Here is a 12,347-nt window from a genome sequence, read left to right as displayed (position 1 = left end):
TGTCCTCGCTCCCAAGTCCTGCGGGCGCCCAGCTCTGTTGACACTCCTGGACCTGCGACCGGCCGGGGAGTACAGTTAGCACCCGAGTGCCCTAGTGAGTGTCACGCGCCTGCGCCCAGCCTCCGCTCAGCTCGGCACCTGGCTTAGCGTCCGGAGAGGGTCCGAGAACCCCAGGAAGCACTATTAGGAAAGAGCGCCAGGAAGTGGATTTCGTTTCTCTGGCTCCTGGGAGAGCAGAGCCTGGGCCTGGCCCAGTGTCCAGCCTCACCTGGGGTGGAGGGCGCCCAACTAATCCATCTGCAGTTGGGCACTTGCGTGGACTGCAGTCATGCCCTCTCTTTCCGTCTGCCCAGTGGAGTGAGAGATTAGCTTTGTTCCTGAAAAATAGCCACCAGGACACAACCCTGGGGTGGGAGACTTGCTTTCTATCCTAGTGTCCTGCAGCCTGGCTGGAAGCTCCCTGGAGTCTGCAGGTTGCTGAGCGCCCCGGGCTCCTAGTGGCCTGCTGATAACTCCAGGTGGACTCTGGCCTGTCTGCCCTCCCCATGACTCCTAGCACTTGCTTATGCTGTTCCCTCTGCCAGGGGGTCCCCACCCCTCATCTCCTGGTAAAGGCATTTTTAAAAATATACATTTTTATTGACTTCAGAGAGGAAGGAAGAGGGAGAGAGAGATAGATACATCAATGATGAGAGAGAATCACTGATCGGCCGCCTCCCGCAAGCCCGAAAGCCCCTCACTGGGGATTGAGCCCACAACCCAGGCATGTGCCTTTGACTGGAATCGAACCCGGGACCTTTCAGTTTACAGACCGACGCTCTATCCATTGAGCCAAACAGGCCAGGGCCAAAGGCACTCTTCAAGCACCAGATTGGAAAGCCTTCCTTCCCAAGACCCTCAGGTGGCATGAACTTCCTCTTCTGGTGTGATCCTGGAGCAGGGGACACGTGCCTCTGTTAACGCTGCTTTCCCTGCAGACTAGTTGAGTAGGTCACTTTCCTCCACTAGACCATGGGCTCCTTGAGGGCAGGGACTACAGGGATCACTAGAATTCCAGCGACCCCCGCGTTTAAGGTCGGGCCAGACAAGGTGGACAACATATATGGCTACATGAAGTACTATTCCCCATAGATAGTGCTCCCACGAGGCTAACTACAGCAATCGTAACTGCACACACCTTGAGCACCTGACTATGTGCCTGGTCCTACTCTTAAGTACTTTCCCCCGTATAATAAATCTATGAGATAAAGTATTGTTATCCCCATTTTATAAGTAAAAAGACCAAGACCTAGAGAGAGGCAAAGTAACTGACCTAACGTCCCACAGGAAGAGGTGATACCAGTAACAGCTTCTGTCTGTTGGATGATCTGGTCCCACAGAGCCCAGCCTCACTGCACTGTACGCAGCAGGCGCTCCCCAAATGTTTCCGTTTTGCTTACCAATGTGGACCCTGGGGAGGGTGGGCAGCGGATGTCTACATGTGGTAAGAACCCACTCTAGCTGCAGGAAGCTGAGAGTAGCCTAATGAGCTTGTCAGATCTCACGGGGAGAGCCTGGAGTAGAAGCCCTTGGCAGTTCAGTCACTGCTTAACGCAGGGAGGTTCTAGAACAATCCCAACTGCCTAACCTAGAATATGGGTTTGGGGTTGAGTCATGCCTATCTGATGAAGACTGGTCATTACAGGAGGGCCACACTGTGGGCAGGTGATCTGGAAGGTGACTTGTTAATTTTATTAACAGCTACCATTATGTGCCGGCATTATGCTAAGCACTATCAAATCCTTACCACAATCCCATCGTTATTCCCATTTTACAGGTGAGAAAAGTCAAGCATAAAAATGTTTAGTTCCCTGCCCAAGATCGCGTGGCTAAGTGACTGACAAAGTCTAGGCTTGAATCCACACCAGAGCTGGTGATCCGCTGCCCACCACACCCTGGTGGCTGCCTCAGAGCCCTCCCCATGCGGTGGGGGATGCTGCACCACAGGGACCCAGGGCGGTGCAGCCCCAGCAGGAAGGGCAGACCTGTCACGTTAGAGTCTCGGAGCTCACTGCCATGCACCTGGTTGGCAGCGGTATGCCAGTTGCCCCAACAGGCCTGGCTGGCACAGGGCACAGGCATGAAGCCAGAGCCTGCTGGCCCCGGGCCAGCCCCTTGGGGCCGTGGTAATGTGGGGCCCAGAGAGGGGGTAGAGGGCTGAAAGCCTCTCTCCCCAGCTCATTAGCAAACATCTGGGCTCAGAAAAAGACCGACCTGGAATGTGACTGGGCTGTGGGGAGCTGCTCCCTCCCTGAGTCCCGGAATGTGAGCTCCCTCCCGCAGGGCACGGGCTCAGGCCAGCTGTTTCCTCTAATCCCGTCAGCCTGGCCTCGACAGGGGTCCAAACCTCTGCACTCTCCTGGAGAAAGAGTGAAAACAAGCAAAAGGCCTTCCTCCCTAGTCCGCCCCGAAGAATCAGAGGGTTGGTACTGGGGCCCAGGAGATCCTCCCTCTCCCATGAGATAAAGACCAAGGGTATCCAGGCTTCCACGTTTGGAGCTGGGAGAGGCCGTGAAGACTCATCACGGAAGGTTCTCGAGTCTCTCTGCTTGGGTTTGAATCCTTGCACCGTTACCCACTGACTCTGGAACTCTGCAAGTTGTCTCCTGCCGGGGCCTCAGTTTCCCTCTTTGTAAAATGCAGCTGGCATGGTGTGTACTCTAGAGTTGTTGTGGGGACTCACTCATTTACTTAGCAAATATTTATCATGCCTACTATGTTCCAGACAGGCACAGAGGAGTCGGGGACACAATAATGGACTAGACCGAAAGGTCACAGCCCTCAAGAAGCAGGGAGGCAGAGAGTATACAAATAAGCAGACGAATGCGTTTCTCCTAAGCAGAGTGCTTTGAAGGAACCAAGTGAGCCCAAGTGGGTGATGTGCGGCAAGAAGCCTCCGAAGAATCTCAAAGAGGCGACGTTAAGGTAAGGTCATGGTGAGAGGGAGCCAGGATTCAAGGAGATAAATGGATGCAAAGTGCTCGGCACAGTTCCTGGAAAATGAAAGCTATTTTAGGGAGGTTCGTGTATGGCCGAAGGGAGGCGGGGAGTCAGAATCCCTGGATCAAACCCAGGCTCCAGCACAAAGCTTTCTCACCTACTCAATCAAGTCACACACTTCCCGGTCTCGGTTTCTTCATCTGTGAAATAGGGATTTTAATAGTACACGACTGCAGGCTCCTTCGAGAACTCACTGAGACAGGTACCTGAAGCACAGAGCCCGGCACGGGCTCGGCTCTCAGGTGATGGTAGCTGCTTGTATCATCCCTTCCCACGGAGGGAAAGGATATGCCTGAATTCACTCCGGGAGTCAGAAGCAGAAGCAGATGTGTCCTCTGTGGCCCTGGGGGCTCAGGAAGCTCTGGGCCTCACCTCAGGCTCTGCACCAAAGGCTCTGTCCCTGAGGGCTACTGAGGCTGTGGGAGGTGTGGCCTTGGCCCAGACTGGACATCAGGAATGAGGCCCCAAAGGAAGGGTTCTTAGCCCCACGGAAAATTTAAAATGCTCTTTGTAGGTAGGATGGGAAAATCAAGAAAAGGGATCCAGCCCCAGCTGATTTGGCTCAGTGGATAGAGCGTGGGCCTGCGGACTAAAGGGTCCCAGTTCGATTCCAACCAAGGGCACATGCCCGGGTTCCGGGATCGATCCCCAGTAGGGGGTGTGCAGGAGGCAGACAATCAATGATTCTTTCTCATCATTGATGTTTCTCTCTCCCTCTCCCTCTTCCTTCCTCTCTGAAATCAATAAAAATATATATTTTTTTAAAAAAGCGGGGGGGGGGGGGGAGGATCCAGTACTATGAATAAGGGAGATGAGAGGAGAAAGTCAGAGATGAGAACTAGATTCTAGGAAGTTTGGAGTGGAAATTTAAACCCAAGTCTGTCTGACTCCAACTGTCCTTTTTTCCAAAGAGGCAGTATGCGTGGTGGTTATGGTTGTTTCCTCATGTGTAAGAACAAACATACTGGTTACCAGGAATGTGGCCTAAATGCCGGGGATGGGATGCCAGGGGCTCTCCCTAACCACTCACTTTGCTCTGCATTTGTTTGCTTCCATCCCCACCCATTCTCTCTCTCTCTCTCTCTCTCTCTCTCTCTCTCTCTCTCTCTCTCTCTCTCTCTCTCTGACACACACACACACTGAATTCTCCCTGTTTTCTTCAGCTGGGCGGGCTTGTCTGACTCCACAGTAAAAGCCACCCACCTGCGTGAGCACCTGAGCTGGGCTCTCAGGAGGGGGCCTCTGCCTGGAATCCCTGGGACCTGCCCCCATGGTAAAGCGGTAAACAAGGTTGCATGGTGGTGGGCTGCACCAGGCAAATCAACATTGTTTCTTTCATTTCCCAGCTCCCAGAGGCCCACACATATCCACAGCGTGGGATAAAAATGTTCCTCCTCAAGAGATGGCCCTTCTCTGCATATTTACTATCCCACAGAAAAGCATTTTTTAAAATTGACTTTTAGAGAGGGAGGGAGAGGGAGAGGGAGAGAAAAACATCCATGTGAGAGCCACACATTGATCAGCTGCCTCCCACATGCCCCTTACCAGGGATCAGGGATGGAGCCTGCAATCCTGGCATGCCTGCCCTGAACCCTGACCAGGAATCAAACCGGTAACCTTTTGGTGCAAGGGGAGATGCTCAACCAACTGAGCCACACAGGCTATGGCCCATTTTTTTTTAAAAAAATACATTTTTATTGATTTCAGAGAGAGGAAAGGAAGAGGGAGATAGAAAACATCAATGATGAGAGAGAATCATTGATTGGCTGCCTCCCACAAGCCCCACACTGGGGATCAAGCCCGCAACCCAGGCATGTGTCCTGACTGGGAATCAAATGGTGACTTCCTGGTGCATAGGTCCACACTCAACCAATGAGCCACACTAGCCGGGCTAGAACTTGGTTTTTATTTCTAAAGTCCACCGGAGAAGAGGGTAAAATCTGTAACAGTGGTGGGCCTTTTCTTTATTCCTGAGGTGTAAAAAAGTCTGTCATGTGATATCAAATTACAATACCTCCAGTTCATTTATTTTCTTTTTAAAATTTAATTAATTAATTTATTTTAAATATATTTTTTATTGTTGACAGTAACACCTCCAGTTTAAATGGGGGATCACTCTTTTGATCATACTTTGTTACATAATTGGTTATATTATAAAATTATCTTGTCTAGCTGGCTGTTTCACTTCTCTCAATAACAGTGCTTGACCTCACATCTGTGCTGAGTGGCAGGAAGGGATCATTACAACAGTCTCACAATGAGGTCCAGAGAGACTGAGTGGCTGCCTCATGATTACACAGTGGCCCAGGGAAGCAGCGCAGATGAGAACAGAGGACGCTCTATAGGAAGAATTTTGGGAAGCCTTGCTTCTGATCGAAAGTCACTGACCCATGGACATGGTCCGTCAGGGCCACCCACCTTAAAAAGGAAGTTAATTTAGAAGTTTTAAAACCATAGGAAACATTAAACTCAACTACCTAACTGAAAAACAGCGAGGATAAAACTATGCCACAAATCCAGAGGTACAGGCAGCAGAAATGGTGGAAGGCGAAGAATGACAGAAATGGGAAGACACAAGAAGACACACACACACCATGGCCATCTCTCAAAGAACCACAGTATACTGCCACTCATCTACATAGGTACAGGAGCCAAGTCAACCTAATTTATGAGCACTCGCTTCAGAAGTTACATTCCTAGAAGCAGATTTCTCATTGTTAGATGAGGGAGTTATAGGGGGAGGGGCAAACTAAACCCTAGATTTTGGACTTAAGATGTCAGTATGAACTCAAGGTCACACACACACACACACACACACACACACACACACACCTATTTTGTAGCTCTGTCGGTTGAGAGGCCTCAAAGCAATGACACACGAATAGCAATGAGCACCCCTACAGATCTTGGTTTCTAATTACCACTCTCCACTAAAGGAATGAGGGCTCCTCAGAGAAATGGCTGATTCTGGGGCTGGGGGAAAGCAAACACAAGCAGCGTCTGAGATGTCTGGTGCTTAAAGAACGGAGTGGACATGTCAAAAGGAAAGAAATCCTATTAAAATCGGGACAATGTGAGTAATAAACATAGACAGTAATGGCTTATAATCAGTTTAATAAAATGAAAATTCACAAGTCCACATGGATATGAATAAATGAACAAATATTTGGGGGAGAAGGGAAAGGTCTTCCTCACAAAATGTCAAGTGATAAGGAATAATGAATTTAGGAAATAATCAATGCAACATTAAATCTAATGATGGTTTGATAAGGAACAGGATGTTTATAGTCTCAAAGGAATCTCCCCATAATTCACTCATTAATTTAGAGAAAAATAATGAATGTACAGTGGAGAAACCATACAAACACCACTTTAACAAGTGACCGAAGTCCACCTCACTTGAGACAGAGGGACACCCCAATAGCTCTGCCAACATTATAAACCTGAACTCTAATCATCAGGAACCATCAACAAACCCAAACTGAGAAACAGTCTACAAAATAACTGCCTTGTACTCTTCAAAAATGTCAAGGTCAAGCCCTGGCCAGGTGGCTCAGTTAATTGGATCATAATCGTGTACATCAAAAGATTACAGGTCTGATCCCCGGTTAGGGTGCACAGGAGACAACCCATGTTTCTCTCTCCCTTTCTTCCTCTCTCTCTGAAATCAATGAACATATCCTTGGGTGAGGATTAAAAAAAAAATTCAAGTTCAAGAAAAAAGGCTGATGAACTGCTCTGGATTAAAGAAAGAGACTCAACAGCTAAATACAATATATGATCCTGGACTGCAGAAATTAACCAGACAATATATTACTTTAACAATTTACAAAATTTGAATATGTACTGTGGATTAAATAATACTATTGTATCAATGTTAATCCCCTGATTCTGATAACTGCACGTTGGTTATCCTATCTAATAATAGACAAACAGGGTAATTGCCCATACCTTTGCTACGCCTCCCATTGGCTAATCAGCGTGATATGCAAATTAACCGCCAACAAAGATGGCGATTAATTTGCATATGCAGGCTCCAAGCGGCAGAGCGAAGACAGAAAGTGGCTCCAGCCTGGGGCGTGAAGACAGAGGACGGAAGGCGGCTCCGGCCAGAGCGAAGGCCTGGGTCCCGGGTGCCGGAGGAAAACCAGTGCCCTCAGCCAGGAGAAGGGAAGGCCTATTGCACGAATCTCTTCGTGCAACAGGCCTCTAGTACAGTGGGGCCTTGACTTACGAGTGTCCCCACTAATGAGTTTTTCGAGATACAAGCCGTCTCTCGGCTGATTTTTTGCTTTGAGTTGTGAGCTAAAATTCGGGTTACGAGCCAGCTTCAGATACCCCACCGCTAGTTGGTGCAGTGAATGTCACAGTGAATGCCACAACATCAGCCCAGCATCACGTGTCTCACTCGTTCACTTTTTGATTTGACATACGAGTAATTTGTTACGAGCTCCGTCACGGAACGAATTAAACTCGTAAGTCAAGGCCCCACTGTGTAAGATAATGTCCTTATACTTAGAAAATATACAATGAAGTATCTATAATAAAAGTGTAATATGCTAATATTAGACCGGACATCCCTCTGGACCACCTTCCAGATGAAGCCAGGGTTGGGAGGGAAGCTGGTGCCAGCAGCCGGGGGAAGGAAGGCCTACTCTTGCAGGAATTTCATGCATCGGGCCTCTAGTGTAGGAGTAAATGGAGATCATGTCTCCAACTTATTCTCAAATGGTTCAAAAAGTACTACACACACATACATACACATACACACAGAATAAGAAAATAAGGAAAAATGTGAACAATGGTGAATATGGGTAAAGGGTACAAAGGAGTTCCTTGTATTATTTTCAGAACTTTTCTCTAAGTGTAGAATCATATCAAAATCAAGTTACCAAACTATTTAACCCTTTAAAAGTAAAATATAAAGGTAGTAATTATTAGTATACGTTATAAAAAAGGTTTCCTTCCATTTTCCACCTAGTGGTGGATGCCTTTTACTATTTGTAAATTATGTCTTTAAAAAAAGCCTAACTGAAAGTATAGTTGTTGTTTTTTTTTTTATTTTAAATATATTTTTATTGATTTCAGAGAAGAAGGGAGAGGGAGAGAGAGAAACATCAATGATTAGAGAGAATCATCAATTGGTTGCCTCCTGTACCCTCCTAATGGGGATCAAGCCCACAACATGGTCCTGACTGGGAATTGAACCCTGACCTCCTGGTTCATAGGTCAACACTCAATTACTGAGCCATACCAACCAGGCTGTATATAGTTTTTAAGATGTATAGGTCAATAAAAATATTACATTGCTTTATTACACTAGAAAGGATTTAGCAAAACTCATTAGTATCACTGACCTGAGGCTCAGGTTGACAATTATGTTTGATTAATGAACACAGGAATTATTACTTTTACTTTTTAACGAATATGGCTGATTTCAAATCAGATCAACTTGTTCCTATCAAATTTTTTATTCTTATCAATTTAAACACAATGAAACGGACTCTGATCAATTTCAACTAGTTTAATCAGGTTTGTGTCAAATCAGGTTTAAACTGGATCAAACCATTTTGAATGAACCTTCTCAGTTTAAAACAGCTTTCACCCAACATAGCAGAGTCTGGGTTCTGGAATCAGTAAAAATCCCTCCTGGATCACTTCTTAGCTGTTTGTCCTTGAGCCAAGTTTATTTAACCTTTCAAAATCTATCTCTTCATCTATAAAATGAATAGTACTTTTCTCATAGGATTGTTGTAAAAAATATGCAACGTGATGTATGTAAAGCCATAGAACAGTAACACAGAGTATGTTCCCAATAAATACTAATTATTATTATATATTTATTTGAAGTCATCAAATTAAGTTCTGCCTGCCTCAAACTGGCTAGACCAGGAATAAAGATGACATGACTGACAGTTGAGAATGAGCTCCTTTTTCTAGTCCCTATTAAAGTCTTCCTATTAAAGACTCATTCCCTGCCCACTCTTGAATTCCTCCTAGAATTCTTGACACTACCTTCCCCCACTACCTTCTGACTGAACTGGTGGTGAGGATGGAACAATTGAAGCTAATGATACCGCATGCAAATGTCCGTCACTTTCCTGCTTCCTACCAGCCAGAGCTCCTTGAGGAGTCTCGAATTCCCCATTCTGCTTCTTCAGGGTCCTCTTCTCCTTCCCGCTTCCTGGCCTCGCAGTGAGACGGGGTGCTCAGTGTACATCTCTTGACTTTTAGAAAGCTAAGGTGGAGTGCCAGAGGGGAGAAGCCACGTGACTTTACTCATGTGTATCTTAACAGAGTGAAAACAATTGACATTAATACTTATTTTTGAAGATACACAGAGTTTTCTAACAATTTTTAGGCTTTTTATTACCAGGAACTCATTTGAGACATCCATTTTCTCCCTCAGCTTTTGCTAATTTAGACTGTAAGAGCCAAATGGAGCCCAAAGATTATGTGTGCCCTTCTGTTCTGGAACAATCCCCTACTTACCATTAAAACCATGCACTCTATTCAGACTCAAATAGCAACAACTTTTTAAATGCTTGTGTTAGCACATGTATTTGATCTTCAAAGCCTGTAAGGTAGGAATTACTTATTCTCCCTTTACAGATGAAAGCTTACGGAACTCCCCCCTTTCCTCCCCCACCCCCCTATTCCCATGGTTGCACGGCAATAAATGGTGGAGTAGGAACTCAGACCCAGGTCCTCCGATTCCAAATCCTGTGTTCTTCCTGCTGCATAACGCTGCCTCAACCCCTTATTCCCGTCCGCTATGACTTATCACTGACTCTCACACTTGTTCCACATGGGGGCTGTTCAGTGGACATGAGAACTTCTGCCCTGCCCCTGCCCAGGTCGGTTTACCCGAAATCATCCTTTGGTGTCTGAGGGGAAGTGGTGCTTGCAACACACTTAAAGAAAAAAGTGGTGATAGCTTCCAGATGAGCTTGTTATCCTAAATTTAACATTCCTTTTGGTACTTAGAATTTCCACTTTCTCCCTTCCACCCATTTGCATTTATGTAATTAGCATGCAACAGGAAACCGTTCGTGTGTCAGAACTACTCAGGAGGAAGGCTGTTCCAGCCCCATGGAGTCCATCCTTGTGGAACTGCTTTGCAGAGTTTATTTGGACAGGTTCAAAAATAGTCCTGCAACAATACAATCAGATTGCACCACAACAAGTAAAATGTAATTATGGCTTGGTTACATAAAAAAATGTAAGCAGTGAGGTTTGGAAAAACTTAAAGCAAACTACATAGGTTTTCTCCTCCATGCCCAATCTCTGCATTTCCTGCAAGCAGGATTTCAAGGCTGCATCCTTAGATCTTTTGAAATGGATGAGAGAGGATGACACTCACTAAAGGAGACAACTCGATTGAGTGTGTTCTGAGACCATTTCTCAGAACAAAGGCATAATTCTGCATAAGGCAAATGCAGCCCGATAAAGGCTCCCCAGTGGGTACTGGGAATGCCAAAACCATTCACCTAAATGAATTCAAAATACATATTGTTCTGGGCCAAATTATAGTGTCAAGCTCAGACTATATGTATTTATGTATGTTGGCAGAACAGGCCTCTTTTGGGGCGCCAGTTTTATCCTAGTATTCTGTGCCCAGTTGGGTTCCCATCTCTCTCTCTCTCCCCTTAAACCCATGAATTTCCTTGTATTTGGTTTCAGAAGGGCAGACAAGAAGCAAAGTCAAAGTTTCACAACCTCACAAGGGAACAGGGCCCCAGAGGACTTGAATTCCTAGTGAAACTTAGAACAGAACGTATGCCTTTGCCAACAAGCTGGAACTCTCTGAGGTTGACTTGAGATGGGGGCAGGGAGTGGGGACAAGATCGAGCATTGTGCTTTGGGCCAGTCTCTGCTAAGAGCAACAAGACAGGAATACAAAGTAGTCTGAATTAAAGCAAACAGCCAATGCTTCCTTTGGCTGGCCTCTGCCCAGAACTATTCCCTCATAGAGCTCACCAGTTTATCAAAACATTTAAGCGGTATTTCAAAGATGCTGGGCAGAGAGATTCATCCAAATAAATGCCTAAAACCTAATAACTAATGACAGAGAAGTCTGATTCCAGTAACCGTTTCCACTCCACTCCAGTCTTCTGACATGTCTAGAGAATTAGTGGGAATATTGTTTTCTGGTGTTGACTTATGGGGGCGGGGTTAGGGGAGGGGGACCTCTTATTCTTTTCCCTGCCTAAATAAAAATGGAAAAATTGGGACGAAATATTAACTTGTAAAGCAAATATGGAGAAGACAAGTGTAAGGGATGAAACAGGTTGCTGGGTTTTTTTCTTTTACGAGTGTGTCTGTCTGTCCTTCCATCAAACTCTAAGCTCCATGAAGGCAGGGGAGTGTGTTTTGTCTTTCCATCCACCTATATCTGCTGTCTACAACAGTGCCAAACTCACAGTAGTTGCTCAGTCAACATTTACAGGACAAAGGAACAGGGGGGACCATCTCTGCCCATCTTAATCCTATGTAATGAAGAGCCAATATGCTAATTAGACCGAAAAGCCCAAAGACCTTCCAGATAAAGACGGGACTGCGAGGGCCAGCCGAGGCAGTTGGGGCTGTGAGGACTAAGCCCCTTGCACGAATTTCATGTACCGGGCTCTAGTTTTATTATAAAAAGAAACAAGATATGAAAGACTGAGTTTTGGGGTTCTGCATATTTTCAGAAGAAATTGCTACGACTTGTGTCCAGCCTTCCTGTTTCAAGTGAAACCAAAGGAATAAACTCACAGGGGGGCATTACAAGTGGCCCTTTTGTCTTCAAATTTCAGTTGCCACATGAAAACAAATATCAAGCCTCAACGTGCCCTTCCAGCCAGGTGGGTATGCCATGCACTCTCCCAAACCTCAGGACAAAGCCCCCAGTGCTGCAGCCTGCACCGTCAAGCTCCGTGAAGCTGCGGGAAACTGTGCCATCACACTGCGAGCCTTCAGCACAGCAGGCTGCACACCCTGCAGATGCAGCCTCAGTGAGTAGGCTCAGCTAAACGTGCCCTGCTGGGCCCACTGGTGAGAAGAACATACAGATGGTAAAGAGCTGCTATCACGAGGCGAGGCTTCTCAAGACATTCGTCATCCTCACCAGACAACGCAGCAGCAACCTCCAACCTCCGATTTACGAGGGGGAAGCAGTTCTGAAAACTACACATTAGGAATGCACCACGGCTGTGGTTTCAGGAAGGTTCTCAGAGAGCTTTGGACCAGGCGGGCACAGCTGTTGGCAGTTCAGGTATAATCTTCCTCATGCTCAGATACAAAGGCAAAGAAATGCAGGCAATGCA

Source organism: Myotis lucifugus, unplaced genomic scaffold (assembly GCF_000147115.1).
Source record: "Myotis lucifugus unplaced genomic scaffold, Myoluc2.0 scaffold_128, whole genome shotgun sequence".
Taxonomy (NCBI): domain Eukaryota; kingdom Metazoa; phylum Chordata; class Mammalia; order Chiroptera; family Vespertilionidae; genus Myotis; species Myotis lucifugus.
The sequence above is the reverse complement of the archived record's forward strand: the minus strand, read 5'-3'. Positions refer to the sequence as shown.